The 21768-nt window shown below is 41.6% G+C and overlaps 1 protein-coding gene and 1 long non-coding RNA gene across 8 annotated transcripts in view; both read left to right on the top strand.

Moving 5' to 3' along the window:
• Positions 1-21768, top strand: part of LOC132538121 (uncharacterized) — a 350189-nt gene that overhangs the window by 25938 nt on the left and 302483 nt on the right. The gene's annotated exons all lie outside the window — the stretch shown is intronic.
• RIMKLB (ribosomal modification protein rimK like family member B) overlaps positions 3947-21768 on the top strand; it is a 63549-nt gene continuing 45727 nt past the window's right edge. For all 7 annotated transcript variants that reach the window (XR_009549532.1, XR_009549531.1, XR_009549530.1 and 4 more), the window contains exon 1: positions 3947-4140. The gene's annotated coding sequence lies outside the window, so the exon portion shown is untranslated. The remainder of the gene's footprint in view (positions 4141-21768) is intronic.

The raw sequence follows: 21768 nt of genomic DNA, 5'->3' as shown, positions 1-21768 counted from the left end.
TATCACTTCCATTAGCTAAATCTTGGTGTATAGCTTGGCAGCACATTAGAATTCCCTGAAGACCTTTAAAGAACATTGATACTTAGACCCCAAAATTACATTCTGATTTTTAAAAATATATTTATTTTGGATACAGATAGAAATTGAAAAGGATAGAGAGGAGGAGATAAAGTAAAACACCTGCAGACCTGACTCGCTTCTCCTGAACCTACCCCTCTGCAGGTGGGGTCTGGCAGCTTGAACCCCAGTCCTTGAACATTATAACACTTATACTTAACCAGGTACACCATCACTCAGGCCATTAGACATTCTGACTTAATAAGCTTTAAACATTCTGCATAATGGCTATGCAGAAAGACTTTCATGCCTGAGGCACTAAAGGTCCCAAGTTCGATTACCAGCATAAGACCACGCAGCAGTGCTCTGGTTAAAAAAAATAATAGGGGCTGGGTGGTGGTGCACCTGGTTAAGCACATATGTAACAATGTTCAAAGGGCAAGGTTTAGCCCTGGTCCCCACCTGCAAGGGGAAAGCTTCACAAGTGGTGAAGCAGTGTTGCAGGTGTCTGTCTCTCTTCCTATCACCCCCTTCCCTCTCGATTTCTGGCTGTTTCTAGCCAATAAATAAAGATTAAAAAATAATTTTGAAAGTCCTTTGTTTTTAATTGGTACAGGAATAAGCAGAACTTTGAAGCTGTTTTGGTTTAGGAGAAGAATGCTCTTTAATATCACCTTAAAGACATTACTTATCTGTGTGTTGGTCTCATAGTCCCTGAAATACTTGGTTTTCCAGAGGAGATATAAGTTTATATCTTTCTAAATATCCTGCCCATGAAAAAAAGATTGATTGACTCTATGGAGCTGAGCCTTTCTGGATCTCATATTCCCACTGTGGAAATGGTAGTACAAACATCTTGTTCCTTATATACAAAAATAAATATGGGACAAGAGGGATAAATCACTAGACAGGGCACATACTTTGCTATATAGCAATGGGAGAGGTTTAGGTGCTAATCTTTCTTTTGTCTCTATAGCTGAGTGGGAAAAAAATTGAACAAAAGCATTGAGGGCAGGGGTAGATAGCATAATGGTTATGCAGAGACTCTCATGCCTGAGGCTCTAAAGTCCCAGGTTCAATCCCCTGCACCACCATAAACCAGAGCTGAGCAGTGCTCTGGTAAAAAAAAAAAAAAGCAAAAGCATTGAGGCCCCTACTTTCAGCAAAAAGGAAGTATGAATTCAACCACTCATATACATAATCTTGTAATGACAATCTGTTTACAATAACCTTATAGAGCTGGGGAAATGATGATACAAAAGACTTTCATGCCTGAGGTTCTGAAGTCCCAGGTTCAACTGCCAGCACCACCTTAAACCACAGCTAAGCAGTTCTCTGGTGTATCTCTGTCATTCTCACTAAATAAATGACAGGTTACCTTTTAAAGAAATATTTAGCTATTAATGGGGGGTGGGTGGGATTGAGAACCATAGCATCACTATGGCACATGCTGTGCCAAGGACAGAACTTGACTTCACGCTTTCAACTACAGAGTTCTAGTTCCTCATATCACCTCCTGGGTGTTGGCTTTTCCTTTTCCTTTTCCTTTTTTTTTTCCATTTTTTTTTTTTTACCAGAGCACTGCTCAGCTCTGGTTTATGGTGGTGCAGGGGATTGAACCTGGGACTTTAGAGCCTCAGGCATGAGAGTCTCTTTGCATAACCATTATGCTATCTACCCCTGCTCCCTTTTCCTTTTTCAAGACAAGTGTCAGTAAGTTAATTAACCCAATACTTTCCCACCTTTTTGTTAACAGAAACTGCTAAGGACTGGAGTAGGTAGATAGCATAATGGTTATGTAGAGAGACTCTCATGCCTGAGGCTCCAAAGTCCCAAGTTCAGTCCCCTGCACCACCATAAGCCAGAGCTGATCAGTGCTCTGGTAAAAAGAAAAATAGAAAAACACTGCTTAGCAGTGAAACTGGGCAAAGGGCTAGGTGTCATTGTCCTGTATAGATCATGCAATCCCCCCCCCCCGCCCCCATTATCTTGGGTAGAGATCAGGGATCAAAGAATTTTTGAAATGAATTTTCCAGTGAATTTCCTTCAGTGGAAAGGAAATTTTTAGCTTTTGCTTGGGGGCGGGGATTTTAAGATCTAGGAAAAACCTTGTCCACCCAACAATCATGGACACGCCTGTGCATCCAAAGGAGCTGCTTTGGAGGTGGTTTTAGCCTTTGACAACGACGCTTTTTTTTTTTTTAACTTTTAAAGATTTTTAAAAATACTTATTCTCTTTTGTTGCCCGTGTTGTTTTAGTTATTATTGTTGTTATTGATGTCGTCATCGTTAGATAGGACAGAGAGAAATGGAGAGAGGAGGGGAAGACAGAGAGGGGGAGAGAAAGATAGACATCTGCAGACCTGCTTCACCGCCTGTGAAGCGACGCCCCTGCAAGGAGAGAGCCGGGGGCTCGAACCAGGATCCTTATGATGGTCCTTGCGCTTTGCGTGCACTTAACCTGCTGCGCTACTGCTGACTCCCACTTTTTTTTTTAAATTAGCGATTTAATATTGATTTACAAAATCATGAGATAACGGGTACAATTTCACACTGGTCCCACCACCAGAGTTCTGTGTCCCCATTTCCCTCCACTGGAAACTGACCAGTAGTTCTCCCTGGGTCACAGATAAAGGTTGACTACTATTTCTGTCTATATGTATTTGCCCATATTTTCTCTGGTCCTGCCTTCTCTTCCTTTTTAAGTCACATCGACACCCATTGCTTTGCGAATGTTCTTCCTTTCCCCCTCTTCTCTCTCTGGGTCCTGATGGAGTTGAGGTCATCTCTCCCCCACTGGGAGCATGGACCAAAATTAAATTCTTTTTGGGGTGCAGAAGATGGGAGTAAATGCTTCTCTGCTGGACATAATAAATAAACCTCTCTCTGGGTTTGATGGGTTTGGGGTTCAGAGCCCTCTACAAAGACGTTCCGGAGGAGCACGTTTCATTCATTCGTTCGTTTCATTCGCGTTCCTTCCTTCCCGCAGCCACCTCGGCTTGGCTTCCTCTCACCGGGATAAAGGAGAGGAGGACGGGGGGGGGGGGGAGGTCACGACCTCACTGGTTTCTAAATGGCCGTCGAGACCGTTTCTCGCCCTTTGCTTTCAGGAGCTCTGGACAACGTTCAGCCTGTCAACGGGCCGTTTACTATTCCGCCTCCCGACCGAGAGGCTATTCGGGCGCCGGCGGAGCTTTATCCCCGCTCGGCCGGCCTGGGCGGCGGCGGCCCCGGGAGCGGCGCAGGGGCGTGGCCGCCCGGGTCCCCGAGCCCGGCCGAGCCCGGCAGTTCTTGCCTGGGGCTCCGGCTGCGGATGGAGCGGGCGCGGGGAAGGGATCCGAGGCCGCCGCGGCGGTGCGGCCACCTGGACTCCGCCCGCGCCGTCGTCCCAGACCCCGCGCCGCTCCCCCGTCGCGGTGAGGACGGTTTGGGGGCGCGTGGGGCGTCGGGGAGACCGCGCGCTTTCTCGTCTCTCCCAGCGCGCGGCCCGGAGCCCCCCATGCTCCTCCGCGAGAAGCCCTCCCGCGATGGCGGCGGGCGCCGACGGACGCGTCCCCGAGGCAGGTGTGGGGCCCGCTCAGCCCAGCTCTCCCGGGAACGGCCTCGCAGTCCGCCGGCCGTCGTCCCCGGTCAGTCGCCGCCGCCGTTGCCGCCGCCGTTGCCGCCGCCGTTGCCGCCGCCGCCGCCGCCGCGGGCTGGGGGGCGGGGCCGGGCACGCGCACGCGAGCCCCCTCGGCGCGCGGACGGGCGGGGGGCGTGCGCGGGGTCGGCGTCGCGCGCGCTGTGTGTGTGTGAGCGGGGCCGCGCGCGCGCACGGCGGCGAGCGAGGGAGCGGGGAGCGGCGGGTGTGAGTGCGTGAGTGGATGTGTGCGTGCGGGCCGGGACGAGCGGGGGTCCGAGCGGCGGCCGGGCTGTGAGGAAGGAAGCGCGCGGGTGAGCCAGGGCGCCCGGCCTGGCTGCGGGGGTCGCGGCGCGGCGGAGAAAGGAGGCGGCTCCCGGCGGCCCGACCCCCCTCCGTGTCCCCCTGCGCGACTCCCCCGGGGGCGCCCGCGGAGCCCAGCCCGGCGCGGGGCCGAGAGCCAGGTGAGCGGCCGGCTGAGGCGGGGTCCCCACCGGAGGGCGGGCGGGGAGCTGGGCTCCGGCGGGCGGGGGGCGCGGCGGGCGGGGGGCACCGGGCGACGCGGGGCCTGGGGCGTCGGGCGGCCGCTTCCTGACGAGCCGGGGGCGCGGGGCGGCGCTGCAGTTGTGACGGTTCCAGCCCCCGGGGCTCCGGGCGAACAGGGGGCTTGTGACAGCCCCCACCCCGGGGGGGACGCGGCGGCCGAGTGATTCCTGGTCTGAAAAAAGGATTTTTGGGGAGTGGGGGACCAAGATGTAACATATTAACTTCCCCCCGTGATTAGTTATCGGTAATGTGATAGGTAATGACTTGTGTCATTGAGATAATTTATCCACTTCGCCGGCAGCGGATCTGTCAGCCCAGCATTTGATTCCATTTGTCTATTTCTTCCTTCCTTTTCTTTCTTTCTTTCGCCCTCCATCCCTCCCTCCCTCCTTTCCTTCCTTCTTTCCTTTCTTTCTGTTTATATTTTTCCCCAGAGCCCTGCTCAGCTCCGGCTGATGGTGGTGCTGGGGACTGAACCTGGGTCTTCAGAGCCTCAGACCTAAAAGTCTGAAGTCTGTTTGCAGAACCATTGTGCTGTCTACCACCATCCTGATACTGTGTTCTCTCTTCATTTTTTAAAAGACCCGTCCCGTTATTATTAACTAGTTAATTAATTCATTATTATTATTACCATGCTCAATTCTGGCTGATGGTGGTGCGGGGGACTGAACCTGGGACCTCAGAGCCTCAAGCATGAGAGTCTGTTTGCTTGGCCACTGTACTGTCACCCCCACCCCACTTGTGTTTCTCGCTTTGATTCTGTTTTCCCCATTGGAATGATAGGAACCTCGCGGAGTGTAACTTGGTGTGCGGGATGGATTCTTTTCAGTGAGTTCTTGTTTTCCTCAGCACTTGCTTAGATTGTTCCCCCATCTTCGGGTTAAATAAAACATGAGAAGCATCTATTTGTATGGGTTTAGGGAGCCCTGGTATGAAAGAGTGTCCTTTCTTGTGGACATTCCTAATCATCTCCGATTGCCATTATGGTGGAGTTGTTATTTGCATTTCATTATGTGTTTTTCTCAGGGGCGGTTTCAAGACCATTTCATGGATTTTTCTTAATACATACAAAAAGAAGTCTTTTTTAAAAAAGAATTCATGGTGGTGGCACACCTGGTTAAGTGTACGTGTTGCAATGTGCCAAGGACCCAGGTTCGAGCCCCTGGTCCCCACCTGCAGGAGGAAAGCTTTGCGAGTGGTGAAGCGGGTTGCAGGTGTCTTTCTGTCTCTTTTCCTGTCTCCCCTTCCCTCTCGATTTCTGACTTTATCCAATAAATAAATAAAGATAATTTTAAAAAAATTTTAAGGAGAATTCTTGTCAAGTTAATTTCAGTGGATTCGTTTGGAATTAAAGACTCTGAAATTCTAGTCTTGCAAGGGGGAACATTTCTTCATTCATACACATAGATATTTATATTACCAGAACACTGCTCAGCTCTGGTTTAGGGTGGTGCTGGGGACTTCAGTCATTTGTGAGCTGAAAGATTGAAGCCCATAAACACTTCTTGGGAGGGGCTGGGGGAAGAACGGAGAGCAGAGCAGGTTGTTCCATGTTTTGGGAAGCCAGAGTAGCTTTTAACATATTCTGAGGAACAGACACAGACCTAAACTAAGTGAAAGTGGTTGGAAGAAAAATTTCTATACCCAAAAACATGTGAATAGTGACAGAAAAACAACCTTAAAAGGAAGGTAAATGTTATGTGTTGCTTGCTGACATGATTTGGGGACACTTAGCCATGTGGATTCCTAGAGAGACTTTATAACAGGTTAACAAAAAGTACCTTGTGCAAATGGAGTTATGTTTTGAGCATATGAAAAGATAGCCTTTAGCATTTGTAATATTTATTAATTTTGCCAGAGCACTCCAGCTCTGCCTTATGGTGGTGCTGGGACTTGAACCTGGGACTTAAGAGCGTCAGGCTCTTATGCATAACTATTATGCTATTTCCTCCATCCTGTAGTTATGCTATTTTATTTTAAAACATTTTAATTTCTTTATTCATCTATTAGAGACAGAGAAGCTGAGATGGAAGGGGAGAGATAGAAAGGGAAAGAGAAAAAGAGAGACCTGCAGCACTTCTTCAAGTGCTTCAGGTTTGGATCAGTAGGATGAACCTCAGTCCTTGTGAACAGTAAGTAACATGTGATGTGCCCTCAACCAGGTGTGCCACCACTTGACCCCAGTTATTTTAAAATACGAGGAGGGGGCTAGATTATGATAGGAACAACATAAAAGTATCTTTATACACATAAAAAGTAATTTTATATGCACACATACTTTAAAAATATTTTTAAGTGTTAGTTGTACTGACATGCAGTTGTTTTAAGAGAAATTGAATAGGGAAGATTAGGTACAAATGTTGTCCTTCATTATTTGGGAATTTTCCTGCTTGTCATATTAAGGGATTTAATACCTCCATAAAGAACTGTACATAATGTATTTTAGATTTATGTGCCAGTATGTGTATCTTTGCACTTGTTAGGTTTGCAGAAAAGGACTTTCTGGCACCCTGATTAACTAATGCCATGGTGTGTTACTTTCTGTGATTTCTTTTCTACTGTTCTGTCCCCCATCCCCTTTCAAAACTGGCTTGGAGGACAAAAGCCACAGAGCTAGCCAGCTGTACACCTTTTGAACCTGATCTGCATGAAATCCATCTGCTTATGTCTTTTTCCTTACTCTTACTGGAATAGCTTTATCCTAACTTTGTTAACAAAGCCAATTGTTGCAGTATCACTTGTATAATGATAGTATTAGACTTGGGCTGTCTATTTTGTTTTCAGTTTCTATGAAAAAATAACTATTAATACATTAATAACAATACTAGACTAATACAGTGGTCTGGATTAACCCTGAGAAAAGCTGAGTCCTTTATGATTGAATATAACAAACTCCTTCAAGTAACTCTTAATCCTTTTTTTAAAAATTGTTTATTCATTTATTAGTGAGAGAGGGAGGAGAGAGAGAACTCAGGCCCCCATGCTTGAAAGTTCAACACTTCATCTAATGCATTATCATAGGTCCTGAGTTTCATCCTGGCATTCCATGTTCTAGAGGAATGCTTTGCTTTTATTTATTTATTTAATATTTTTTATTTACCAGAGGACTAATCAATTCTGGCTTATGGTGGTATAGGGGATTGAATCCCGGACTTTGGAGCCTCAGGCATGATAGTCTCTTTGCATAACCACTATGCTATCTACCCCATCCCAATAAATAATTTTTTTGAAGATTAATTTTATGAGAGTCAGAGACCAGAGCAGCATTTTGCTCTGGAATATGTGCTGCTATGAATTGAATCTGGGGGCCCACTTGAGCAATTCTTGTGATTCTGAACTTCAGCTTTATATGAGGTTTTGTGTTGTCCTTGAGTGTAAGAGCAGGGAATAAGACAGATATAAATTCTGTCATCAATGAAGTTGAGAGTCTAATTTCATTAATGACTCTATTTTATATCTGCTGCTCTCCAGGAACAACCTTATTCATGTAAGATGTGTTCTTTTTTTTTTTAATTTATTTCTTTATTGGGGAATTAATGTTTTACATTCAACAGTAAGTACAATAGTTTGTACATGCATAACATTCCCCAGGTTCCCATTTAACAATACAACCCCCACTATGTCATTTATCATCCTTCATGGACCTGTATTCTACCCACCCACCCACCCACCCCAGAGTCTTTTACTTTGGTGCAATACGCCAATTCCATTTCAGGTTCTACTTGTGTTTTCTTCTCTGATCTTGTTTTTCAACTTCTGCCTGAGAGTGAGATCATCCCATATTCATCCTTCTGTTTCTGACTTATTTCACTCAACATGATTTTTTCAAGGTCCATCCAAGATCGGCTGAAAACGGTGAAGTCACCATTTTTTATAGCTGAGTAGTATTCCACAACTGAGTAGTATATACCACAACTAGCTCAGCCACTCATCTGTTGTAGGACACCTGGGTTGTTTCCAGGTTTTGGCTATTACAAATTGTGCTGCCAAGAACATATGTGTACACAGATCTTTTTGGATGGATGTGTTGGGTTCCTTAGGATATATCCCCAGGAGAGGAATTGCAGGGTCATAGGGTAGGTCCATTTCTAGCCTTCTGAGAGTTCTCCAGACTGTTCTCCACAGAGGTTGGACCAATTTGCATTCCCACCAGCAGTGTAGGAGGGTTCCTTTGAATCCACACCCTCTCCAGCATTTGCTGCTGTTACCTTTTCTGATGTATAACATTCTCACAGGAGTGAAGTGATATCTCCTTGTTGTCTTTATTTGCATTTCTCTGACAATCAGAGACTTGGAGCATTTTTTCATGTGTTTCTCAGCCTTTTCGATCTCTTCTGTGGTGAATATTCTGTCCAAGTCCTCCCCCCATTTTTGGATGGGGTTATTTGTTGTCTTGTTGTTGAGTCTGGTAAGCTCGTTATATATGTTGGTTATTAAACTCTTATCTGATGTATGGCATGTAAAGATCTTCTCCCATTCTGTGAGGGGTCTCTTGGTTTGGGTAGTGGTTTCTTTTGCTGTGAAGACGCTTTTTAATTTGATGTAGTCCCATAGGTTTATACTTGCCTTAGTCTTCTTTGTAATTGGATTCGTTTCATTGAAAATGTATTTAAAATTTAAGCGGAAAAGAGTTCTGCCAGTATTTTCCTCTAAGTATTTGATAGTTTGTGGTCTAACATCCAAGTCCTTGATCCACTTGGAATTTACTTTTGTATTTGGTGAAATACAGTGATTCAGTTTCATTCTTCTGCATGTTTCAACCCATTGTTTCCAACACCATTTGTTGAAGAGACTCTGCTTTCCCCATTGAATAGTCTGGGCCCCTTTGTCAAAGATTAGATGTCCATAGGTGTGGGGCCTCATTTCTGGGCTCTCAGTTCTATTCCATTGGTCAGTGTGTCTATTCATGTTCCAGTACCAAGCAGTTTTGATGACAGCGGCTCTATAATGTAGTTTGAGATCAGGGACTGTTCTTTTTTCTCAAGATTGTTTTGGCAATTCTAGATCTTTTTTGGTTCCAGATAAACATTTGTAGCATTTTTTCTATTCTCCTAAAAAATGTGCTTGGGATCTTGATGGGGATAGCTTTAAATTTGTAGATAGCTGGGAGTCGGGCTGTAGTGCAGCGGGATAAGCGCAGGTGGCGCAAAGCACAAGGACCGGCATAAGGATCTTGGTTTGAACCCCGGCTCCCCACCTGCAGGGGAGTCACTTCACAGTCGGTGAAGCAGGTCTGCAGGTGTCTATCTTTCTCTCCTCCTCTCTGTCTTCCCCTCCCTCTCTCCATTTCTCTCTGTCCTATCCAACAATGACAACAACAATAATAACTACAACAATAAAAGAACAAGGGCAACAAAAGTGAATAAATAAATTAAATAAATAAAAAAAATTAAAAATTTTTGTAGATAGCTCTGGGTAATATATTCATTTTGATGATGTTAATTCTTCCAACCCATGAACATGGAATATCTTTCCACTTCTTTGTGTCTTTTTCAATTTCTTTGAGTAGTGACTCATAATTTTCAGTATACAAGTCTTTCACTTCTTTGGTTAGATTTACTCCTAGATATTTTATTGTTTTTGTTGCCATAGTAAAAGGAATTGATTTCTGGATTTCCATTTCTTCTAACTTAGTGTTTGCATAGAGGAATGCCACTGACTTTTGAATGTTAATTTTGTAGCCTGACACCTTACTGTCTTGCCTGATGATTTCCAAAAGCTTCTTGCTGGATTCTTTAGGTTTTTCTATGTGTACTATCATGTCATCTGCAAATAAGGAGAATTTGACTTCTTCTCTTCCAATCTGTATCCCTTGAATTCCTTGCTCCTGCCTGATTGCTATGGCAAGAACTTCCAACACTATGTTGAATAGTAATGGTGATAGTGGGCAGCCCTGTCTAGTACCTGATTTGAGTGGAAATGCTTCCAGTTTTTCACCATTGAGTTATGATGTTGGCTATAGGTTTGCTATATATAGACTCCACTATCTTGAGGAATTTTCCATCTATTCCCATTTTTTGTAGTGTTTTGATCATAAAGGGATATTGTATTTTGTCAAAGGCTTTCTCTGCATCTATTGATATGACCATGTGGTTTTTGGTCTTGCTTTTGTTGATGTGGTGGATCACATTGTTTGATTTACGAATATTAAACCAACCTTGCATGCCTGGGATAAACCCCACTTGGTCATGATGAACAATCTTTTTGATATACTGCTGTATCCGGTTGGCTAGAATTTTGTTCAGTATTTTCACATCTATGTTCATCAGAGATATTGGTCTGTAGTTTTCTTTTTTGGTTGTGTCCCTGTCTGCTTTTGGTATCAGGGTGATGTTGGATTCATAGAAGCTGGCAGGGAGTATTCCAGTGTCTTCAATCTTCTGGAAGACTTTTAAAAGTAGAGGTATTAGTTCTTCTTTGAAGGTTTTGTAGAATTCATTTGTAAAACCATCTGGTCCAGGACTTTTATTTTTGGGGAGATTTTTTGATAACTGTTTCAATTTCATTAGCTGTGATTGGCTTGTTCATGTTATCCACTTCCTCTTTACTTAGGTTTGGAAGTTGGTAGGTATCTAGGAAATCGTCCATTTCTTCCCGGTTCTCTAGCTTGGTGGCATATAGTTGTTCATAGAAGCCTCGCATGATATGTTGAATTTCTGTGGTGTCTGTTGTGATATCTCCTCTTTCATTTACTATCCGATTTATTTGGGTCTTTTCCCTTTTTTGTTTTGTGAGTCTGGCTAAAGGTTTGTCGATTTTGTTTACTCTTTCGAAGAACCAACATTTACTTTTGTTGATCTTTTGTATGGTTTTCCTATTCTCAATGTTATTTATTTCTGCCCTAACTTAGTGATTTCTGACCTTCTGATTGCTTTAGGGTTCCTTTGTTGTTCTTCTTCTAGGACTTTAAGGTGTGCAATCAGGCTGTTTATTTGTGCTTTTTCTTGTTTCCTAATGTGTGCTTGTATAGCTATGAACTTCCCTCTTAGGACTGCTTTAGCTGTGTCCCAAATATTTTGATAGCTTGTGTCTTCATTTTCGTTGAACTCTCGAACCATTGTGATTTCTTCCTTGATTTCCTCTTTGACCCAGAAATTGTTAAGAAGTGTACTGTTGAGCTTCCACATTTTGGCACTGTTACTAATCTTTTGTTGATTGTTAAGTGTTAGTTTAATTCCATTGTGGTCTGAGAAGATGCTTGGGATGATTTCAATGCTCTTGAATTGGCTGATGCTGTCTTTGTGGCCTAACATATCCTTGAGAATGATCCATGTGGATTTAAATAAAATGTGTATTCCAGTTTCATGAGATGAATGACTGAAAATGTCCAGTAGTTCTAGTTTATCTATCTCTTCATTTAGCTCCCTTATGTCTTTATTGATTTTCTGCCTGGATGATCTGTCAAGTTGCGAGAGTGGGGTATTGAAGTCCCCTACTATGATTGTGTTACTGTTAATATATTGCTGTAGCTCTTTCAGTAGAAGTTTGATGTATTTAGATGGCTTCTTATTGGGTGCATAGATGTTAATAATTGTTAAGTCCTCTTGATTGACTGATCCTCTGAGCATTAAGTAGTGTCCATTCCTATCTTTTTCAATCTTATCTATTTTCAAGTCTATCATGTCAGATATGAGAATAGCTGTTCCTGCCCTTTTTTGTGGGCCATTGGCTTGTATGATAGTTTTCCATCCTTTCACTTTAAGTCTGTGTTTGTCTTGTTGAGTTAGGTGGGTTTCCTGTAGACAGCATATTGTTGGGTTGTGTTTTCTGATCCATCTTCCTACTCTGTGTCTTTTAATAGGTGAATTCAGGCCATTGACATTTATTGATATCAAAGATTGAAGATATTTTAATGCCATTCTTGTAGAGTTTTAGAGTGTTTTGATATATGTCCTGTTTGTGGTGGTCTGATTTTTTACAGGAGACCTTTCAGAAGTTCTTTCAGGGCAGGCTTTGTGATAGTTGATTCCTTCAACTGTTGCTTGTCTGAGAAGGTTTTGATGTCTCCATCTAGTCTGAATGACAGTCTAGCAGGATACAGTATTCTTTCTCATTGAGCACTTGATAGATATCTTGCCATTCTCTTCTGGCCTGTAGTGTTTGTATGGAGAAGTCTGCTGCTAATCTTATGGGTTTTCCTTTGTAGGTGACTCTTTGTTTTTCTCTTGCAGCCTTCAGGATCCTTTCTTTATCCTTATTCCTTTCCATTCTAAGTATGATATGTCTTGGTGTCTTTAGGTCTGGGTTAATTCTGTTTGGGACCCTCTGTGCTTCTTGAATCTTTATGTCTTTGATGTTGTCTAGACTAGAGAAATTTTCAGCTATTATGGCCCGGAAAATGCTTTCTTCCTCTCCTTCTCTTTCTTCCTCTGGTATGCCAATAATGCGTATATTGTTTCTTTTGAAGTCATCCCATAGGACTCTGTTGTTGTTTTCAGCATCTCTTAATCTCTTTTTGAGATCTCTTACTTCTTTTTTAGTTGTCTCTAATTCATCCTCAATCTTGCTAATTCTGTCTTCAGCCTCATTGATTCTATTCTCTCTGCCCTCTACTGTTTTCTGGAGTTCATCTATTTTGTTGCCCTGCTCTGATACTGTTTTAGCTTGTTCAGCTAGTTGCCTTCTTAGCTCAGCGATTTCAGTTTTCAGCTCTCTAATAACCATGAGATAATTAGTATTTTCTTCCATATTCTCATTTGTTGTTCCTGCATTTCTGATTACAGTTGTTTCAACTTCTTTACTCACTCCTGTTATTATTTCCTTAGCTAATGTTTGGATGTTGAACTTGTTATTTTGTGCTTCACCCTCTGGAGGACTTTTAGCTGGACTCTTGTCCTGGTTCGATTCTCCAATATTTTTCCTGTTTATTATGTTATGAGTTCCCTTTATCAGTACTTTTCAAATTATTGATCACTATTGCCTGGATTGACTTGTGTCTAAGTAAGTTACTTAAAGGGTTCACAGTGGCGGAAGTTAACAGTTGTTTCAATAGTATTTAAATCTCTGAGTTGGAGCTCAGTGGTTTAAAAGCCTCTTTCTTTTTTCCTTCCCTGTAGGCTATGGGAGCCTGAGGGCTTTTAAACTATCAATAGGCTCCTTAGCTTAATCACTGACTCCTGACCAAGAGATAAAGCAGGGTGTGGCAGAGATAATCCAGTGGTTATGCAAAGAGACTTTCACAGCCTCTCAGCTATGCCACAGAGGTATAGGTCTTCAGAGTCTTCTGGTTAGATCTCTGTCCCCTGGTGTCCTTTCCTGTCGCTGCTCCAGATTCTGAGGGTAGTAGCAATGGAGACTCAGAGTTGCACTTGGTGAGTCTCTGGGGAGTCCTCTCCTCCCTTAAGCTGTCCCCTTGTTGGTGGAGCAGACTGGAGGTGGTGTCTCAACTGATAAACTGCTGAACTCTTAGCAGTCACATAATCTCTCCTTAGGCTCCTCTCTCCTCTCTGTCACCAGCCACACGTGTTTGTACTCACTGGTGATTTAGTGGGTTCCTGTGGTCATTCTAGTCCTGTCTTGTTTCGGACCCAGGTGGTCTCCTTTGTTATTCCTGTCGGGCTGAGCTTCACTTACGGGAGACAGATGACCTGGGACTCATGGCTGGGTTGTACGCAGTATCTCTTTATTCATGCAGGACGCAGCACAATCTAAGCCGAGCTAGACTACTGACTACAACCCGTAAGATGTATTCTAACTGCGACTTGATGCATAAACCCGATTAAAAAAAATCTGTATTTATAATGCTTAATTAAAAAATATTAACAAGAGAGAGAATGATTACCAGAGCATCACTCTTGCACATAGGATGCTGGGGAATCAAACTTGGGACCTTGTACTTCCAAGTTAAGCACCATAACTGTGTCATAATGTAGGCCTGATAATGCTTAATTTTTACTATCCTTGAAAAGTGGCAGCAAGTCATCAAGTTGTAACAAATTGCATATATATTTCCAAACCCACCCTTTATTTTACTCTTCTCCTCCCATTCCATTGCCTTTCTTCTACCTATCTCCTCCTACCCCACATCACCTCCATTTACTTTTTTTTGATACTAGTATTTGGCTTCTTGTTTTTAGGAAATACAGAAATAAGGTTTTTAAAATAGAACATGGATTTGCTATGTAAAATCAGATCACATCTCACTTACTGCTTTGCTGTCCCATATTTGGCAGCATTTCAGACATTTACCAGAAAACTACATCTTAAAATTCAAGCAGGTTTGTCCAAATAGCAACCTTGGAATACTTCCCATATACTTTGGAGTTCTCAGTTGTTAATTTATTCATTTGACATGTGGTCTAGTTAGCCATATCTATAAACCTTTAACTTGAATATATTATAGTAGCTTGCCAATTCCTTTTTCTTTTTTCCTTCATCCTTTCTTTCTTTCTGAAGATTAATTCTATTATTTATTAATGGGGTGAGGGGGAGAACATCACTTTGGCACATGTGATGCTTGAGATTGAACTTAGGACCTCAACAATGAGAGTTCTTTGCTTTATCTACTTCGCTACCTCCTGGGCTACACCAGCTCCCTTTTCTTTTTTCTTTTTTTTTTTTTATAAACCAAATAACTGCCCAGCTGGTTTATGGTGGTACAGAGGGATTGGACTGGGAACTTCAGAGCCTTGGGTATAAAAGTCTTTTGTATAACTTTGATGCTTTCTCCCCACCCTCCAGTTCTTTCTTTCTTTCTTTCTTTCTTTCTTTCTTTCTTTCTTTCTTTCTTTTTTAAAGGAAGGCTCAATACTTAACAATTTAACATGTTAAAATGTGGTGAATTGAGCTGTGCAGTGCAGTGCATCTCAAGAACAGTTTTCAAGTTTTGTGTCAAATTCTAGTAAAAATTTGATATGATCTTCCCCTACTAAGTAAAATTACTAGGCATTTTATTTGGAGTCTAGAGAAAATGCTATATGTCAGAATATTTTGGGAGGTTTAGTAACTAAACTACAGGTTATTTAAGATGAAGTTAACATGTTTTTCTGGCCATTTAGTTAGAAATGTTAATTTGGAGAATAAGGCAGTGATGCATCTGGTTGAGTATGTTATAATACATAAGGATCCCTAGTTGAGCTGCAGGAAGAAAGCTTCACAAGGGATGAAGATCTTCTTTCTCTTCCCTCCCCTCCACTTCTCTGTCTCTATTCAACACACATTAAGTAATAAAAAATGTTGATTTGTTCATGATTTCTTTCTTTTCCAGTTTTTATGTAGTAAAAAAACATGGCCATATAATGGAAAAGATATCAGAAAGAACCTAGAGCACATGATTTCAGTGCTCCTGGGCCAACATTTTTCATTCTTTTTACTTGGGATGGACAGAGAAACATCACAGCACTGGTGCTTCCCTTGGTACTGTGTACTCCCATGTGGTACCAAGATTTGAACCAAGGCTATATACATGGCAAGGTTCAGCCCTACCAAGTGAACTATCTTTTGACTCTCATTTTAACCATTTAAGTACATAAATCAGTGGTATCAAATACATTTATATTGTTCAAGAATCAACATATCTGGGGCCAGGTGGTGGCGCACCTGGTTGAGCGCACATGTTACAATGTACAAGGACCCAGGTTCGAGTCCCTGGTCCCCACCTGCGGGGGGGAAAGCTTCACAAGTGGTGAAGCAGTACTTCAGGTGTCTCTCTGTCTCTCTTCCTCTCTATCCCCCTTTCCCTCTTGATTTCTGGCGGTCTCTATCCAATAAGTAAATAAAGATAATAAAAAAAATAAAATAAAAAGAATCAACACATCTATCTCTAGAAGTCGTGTAAAACTGAAACTCTATCCCAGAGAAAACAGTAACTCCCCATTAGCCTTTGATAACCACCATCCTACTTTGTGACTCTAGGGATTGAACTTAATTTAGGCAACTAAGCATAATATCCCCAATGTATCCATGTTACAGTGTGCATCAGAATTCAGTTTCTTTTTAAGTCATTGAAAGTGTATATTGCATTTTGCTTATTTCTGTTAATGGACACTTGAGGCTGCTCTTATCTTTTAGGTTATTTTGTTTGGTTTTCTTTTCTTTTTTTTAAATTTGTCATAGAGACAGAAATTGATTGGGAGTCAGGCAGAAGTGCAGCAGGTTAAGAGCATGTGGTGCAAAATGCCAGGATTGGCGTAAGGATCTTGGTTTGAGCCCCGGCTCCCCACCTGTAGGGCAGTCGCTTCACATGCAGTGAAGCAGGTCTGCAGGTGTCTGTCTTTCTCTCCTCTCTGTCTTCCCCTCCTTTCTCCATTTCTCTCTGTCCTAGCCAACAATGATGACATCAATAACTACAATAAAAAAAATAAATAAATAAATTGATGAAGAGGGAAAAGGGCCTGGAGCACTGCTTTACCACTTGTGAAACTTCCCCCCTGAAGGTGGGAGTTTGAACCCTGGTCCTTGTGCATTATAACATATGCACACAACTGGATGAACCATAACCTGGCTTAAAAAATTCTTTTAAATAATTTAAATGATTAATTTAAGAGTCTGAAGCTAATTCACCCAGTACAGTATACATTTTACTATGTGCAAATAGCTGGGTTCAATCCCCCAGCATTGTATGTAAAGTTTCATGAGCAGTATTTTGATATTGTGCTGTCTCTCCTTTTTCTCTCCTCTATCTGAAATGAAAAGACCCTGACTGTTTATTATTATTATCGTTTTACTTATTAACAAGAGAACCAAAGCATCACTCTGGCATATACAGTGTTCAAGAACTTGGGATCTCAAACACACAAGTGTGGCACTATATCCACTTTACCATCTCTTGGGCCACCATATTTTATTTATTTGATTTGATTTGATTTTAATGAGAGAGATACAGAGAGAAAGAGAGAGATAGGCAGGCAGACAGACACCAAAGCACTGTACAGATCTAGTTTATTGTGGTGTGTGGGATTGAACCTGGGACTTCAGAGCTCAGGAATGAAAGTATTTTGCATAACTATTATGCTGTCTACTCCCACCCTACATGAACATTTTGTGCAAATAGTTATTTGTGAATCTATTTTCAGCTCCTTTTTTATTTTTAAAGATTACTTATTAATAGGAAAGAATCAGAGTGTTACTCTAGCACATGTGATGCTTGGATTGAACTCAGGATCCCATACTTGAGACTCCAATGCAGTAGCCATTGTTTCCCCCTCCTGGACTATGTTCAGTTTCTGTATATAAGTCAAAGTGGAATTAATTGAGCTATATTGCAGTTCCAATTTTTAAATTTATTTTTATGCATTCTGAGAGAATGAACCCAATACCTTGTTCCTCTGTGGTATCACTGAATGTGCTTTCCAACCCATTTTATATTATTTATTTTTTTGAGAGGGAGAGAGAAACCAAGAGAGGAGAGACATTAAGACAATTCTCCATCATCCATAGGATTTCCTTGGTGCTGCCATGTGGTGATGAGAATTGAACCAAGACCTCATGTATAGTAGATTAAGCATGTACTTTCCCTTTTCACCTTATGGAAAATCTCCTGACCTTATTTTAAAAAAAAAATTAGGGGGGGGGGCGAGCCAAGATGGTTGTTGGAGCTCAAGCTGCTGCATGAGCTCCAACAACAGTGGCTGGATAGGGTAGGATACTGGGCTGTCAGCAGGATGGTGAATAAGGGGTCCTAAGTGTGACACCAAGGAGGGGTCCTGTGGCTCAGTCTTGGGTTAGAAAACAGAGGAAAAAGAAAGGAAATCTTCAGAGTCGGGTGGTAGTGCAGTGGGTTAAGTTCAGGTGGCACAAAGCGCAAGGACCAGCATAAAGAGCTGGGTTCGAGCCCCAGGCTCCCCACCTACAGGGAAGTTGCTTCACAGGAGGTGAAGCAGGACTGCAGGTGTCAATAATAATAAAAAAAAAAAAAAAAAAAAAAAATATATATATATATATATATATATATATATATATATGAAAGAAAGGAAATCTTCTGATTATTTCTGAAGCACACCCCTCCCCCATCCTATAACCAGACCCCAGGGTCTGGAGAGCTGCTCCTAGCAGGCTCCCCACTGAGCTTTTTTCTTTACCAAGATTCTTGGCTCAACAGGGGTGTCATTCCAATACTTTTCCTATTTGATTTCCTTGTCTCTTTTTTAAGTGGCTGGAGCTCTGTTGGAATGACAAAATATCTGACCAATCAGAGCCTCACCCCTGCCTGGGAAAGACTACTTGGAGGTTTTTTGGGTTTTTTTTTTGTACAATTAGCTGTCTTTGCTCAGGCTGCCTGAGCTAATCCTGAGCCGGCCAAGCTGCAGACTGACTGTTAGCTTTTTTCACTCTATTCTATTTTATTATTACTATTATATATACAGGTATCCATTTTCCCCCTCCTTCTTTAGGTTGACCAAAATTAACTGTTATTGTTTTTTCCATCCATTGCTAGGTGACTGGGTGTCCTATCCATTGTGAGAGGAACTTGTTTCATTCTGCCTTTTCCTATGGAGGAAAGGGCTATCAGAATTAGGGAAACAACAAATGAGACCCTCAAGGAAAATACTAGCTACCTCAAGGTGGTTAGAGAACTGAAAGCTGAAATAGCTGAATTAAAAGGTCAATTAGCAGAATAAGCTAATACTATAACTGAACTGAATAAAGAAGCTGAGGGAAGGGAAAGCAGGCTAACAGAAGCAGAAAACAGAATTAGCCAGACAGAGGATGATCTAGAGAAAACAAAGAAGGAGCTAAAAGAGCTCAAAAAGAGATTGAGAGCCACTAAAAACAACAACAGAGACATATGGGATGATCTCAAAAGAAATAACATTCATATAGTTGGCCTACCAGAGGAAGAAAGAGAGGAAGGGGAAGTAAATATTCTAGAGGAAATAATAAAAGAAAACTTCCCAGTCCTAAAGAACAGAAAGGACATTAAGATTCAAGATGCCCAGAGAGTCCCAAACAGAATCAACCCAGACCTGAAGACACAAAGACACATCATAGTTACAATGAAAAGAAGTAAGGATAAAGAAAGGATCCTAAAGGCTGCAAAAAACAAAAAGTCACATACAGGGGAAAACTCATAAGACTATCAGCAGACCTCCACTCAAACTCTAAAATCCAGAAGAGAATGGCAAGATATCTATCAAGCCCTGAATGAAAAGGTTTCAACCAAGGATAATATATCCTACTAGACTTTCATTCAAACTAGCTGGAGGCATCAAAACCTTCTCAGACAAACAACAGTTAAAGGAGGCAACCATCATCAAACCTGCCCTGAAAGAGGTTCTAAAAGACCTCTTATAAACAAGAACATCACCATAATACTTACCATATATCAGAGCAAATAAAAAATTGTTGAGTAATGGCACTATAATACATTAAATCCATAATATCAATAAATGTCAATGGCTTACACTTGCCCATTAAAAGGCACAGAGTGGGAGGATGGATCAGAAAACAGAACCCAACCATATGCTGCTTGCAAGAATCCCATCTGACCCAACAAGACAAACACAAGACTTAAAGTGAAAGGATGGAAAACTATCATATAGGCTAATGGACCACAAAAAAAGGCGGGGACAGCCATTCTCCTCTCTGACACAATAGACTTTAAATTACATAAAGTAATAAAAGATAGGCAGGGCCATTACATAATGATTAGAAGATTGATCAATCAAGAAGATTTAACAATTATTAACATCTATGAACCCAATGAGGTCCCATCTAAGTACGTCAAACACCTACTGAAAGAACTACAAAAATACATCAATAGTAATACAATAATAGTGGGAGACTTTAACATCCCATTCTCACACTTAGATCAATCTTCTTCTTCTAGCGTTTGCCCTTCTTCCGTAGCCAGTCAACAGCATCAGGTTGATCAGTGAAGCAGAGAATCAACAAAGAAACGAGAATTAAATGAAGAAATGGACAGACTAGACCTCCTGGACATTTTCAGAGTTCTTCACCCCCCAAAACTTGAATACACATTCTTTTCAAATCCACACAACACACACTCAAGAATAGACCACATGTTAGGCCACAAAGATAGCATCAACAAATTCAAGAGCACTAAATCATCCCTAATCCATTCTTAGACCACAGTGGAGTAAAGCTAACATTTAACAACAAACAAAATTACTAAAAGACACAGAATTTGGAAACTAAACATCATACTACTTAAGAGTCACTGGGTCAGAGAGACACTCAAGCAAGAAATTCAAACGTTCCTGGAAACAAATGAAAATGAAGACACAAGTTATCAAAATATTAGGGACACTGCTAAAGCAGTACTGAGAGGGAAACTCATAGCTATAGAGTCACTTATTAAAGAACAAGAAAAAGCTCACATAAATGACCTTACTGCACACCTGAAGGACTTAGAGGAGGACGAACAAAGGAATCCTAAAGCAACCAGAAGGACAGAAATCACTAAAATTAGAGCAGAAATAAACAACATAGAAAATAAGAGAACCATACAAAAGATCAAGGAAGCCAAAAGTTGGTTCTTTGAAAAATTAAACAAGATTGACAAACCCCTAGCCAGACTCACTTAAAAAAAAAAAAGGGAGAAGACTCAAATTAATAGAATGGTAAACGATAGAGGAGCTATCACAACTGATACCACAGAAATCCAGAAAATCATGTGAAACTTCTATGAAGAACTATACGCCACCAAACCAGAGAATCTGGAAGAAATGGAAGAATTCCTAGAAACATAAGCCCTTCCAAAACTGAACCAAGAAGAACTACAAAACCTAAATGCACCAATCACAGACAAAGAAATCGAAACAGTTATTAAGAATCTCCCCAACAGCAAAAGTCCTGGACCAGATGGCTTCACAAACAAATTCTACAAAGCCTTCAGGAAACAGCTAATACGTATACTTCTAAAGCTCTTCCATTAGACTGAAGAAACAGGAACATCCCTTACACCTTCTATGAAGCCAACATCACCTGCCAATAGCAGATAGGGACACAACAAAAAGGGAAAACTACAGACCAATATGTCTGATGAACATAGATGCAAAAATATTAAACAATATCCTGACCAACCAGATACAGCAGTATATCAAAAAGATTGTTCATCACGACCAAGTGGGATTTATCCCAGGAATGCAAGACTGGTTCAACATACATAAGTCAATCAATATCATTCACCACATCAATAAAAGCAAAACCAAAAACCACATGATTATCTCAATAGATGCAGAGAAAGCCTTTGACAAAATCCAATACCCATTCATGCTCAAAACACTACAAAAAATGGGAATAGATGAGAAATTCCTCAAGATAGTGGAGTTCGTATATAGCAGACCTACAGCCAACATCATGCTCAATGGACAGAAGCAGAAAGCATTCCCCCTCAGATCGGGGACTAGACAGGGCTGTCTACTATCACCATTACTCTTCAACATAGTATTGCCATATCAATCAGGCAAAAGAAAGAAATCAAAGGAATATAGATTGGAAGGGAAACAATCAAGCTCTCACTATTTGCAGATGATATGATAGTATACATAGGATAACCTAAGGAAACCAGCAAAACACTACTGGAAGGTATTAGGCAATATAGCAAGGTCAGGCTACAAAATCAATGTACAAAAGTCAGTGGCATT

Source organism: Erinaceus europaeus, chromosome 4, assembly GCF_950295315.1.
Source record: "Erinaceus europaeus chromosome 4, mEriEur2.1, whole genome shotgun sequence".
Lineage (NCBI taxonomy): Eukaryota > Metazoa > Chordata > Mammalia > Eulipotyphla > Erinaceidae > Erinaceus > Erinaceus europaeus.
The sequence above is the reverse complement of the archived record's forward strand: the minus strand, read 5'-3'. Positions and strand labels throughout refer to the sequence as shown.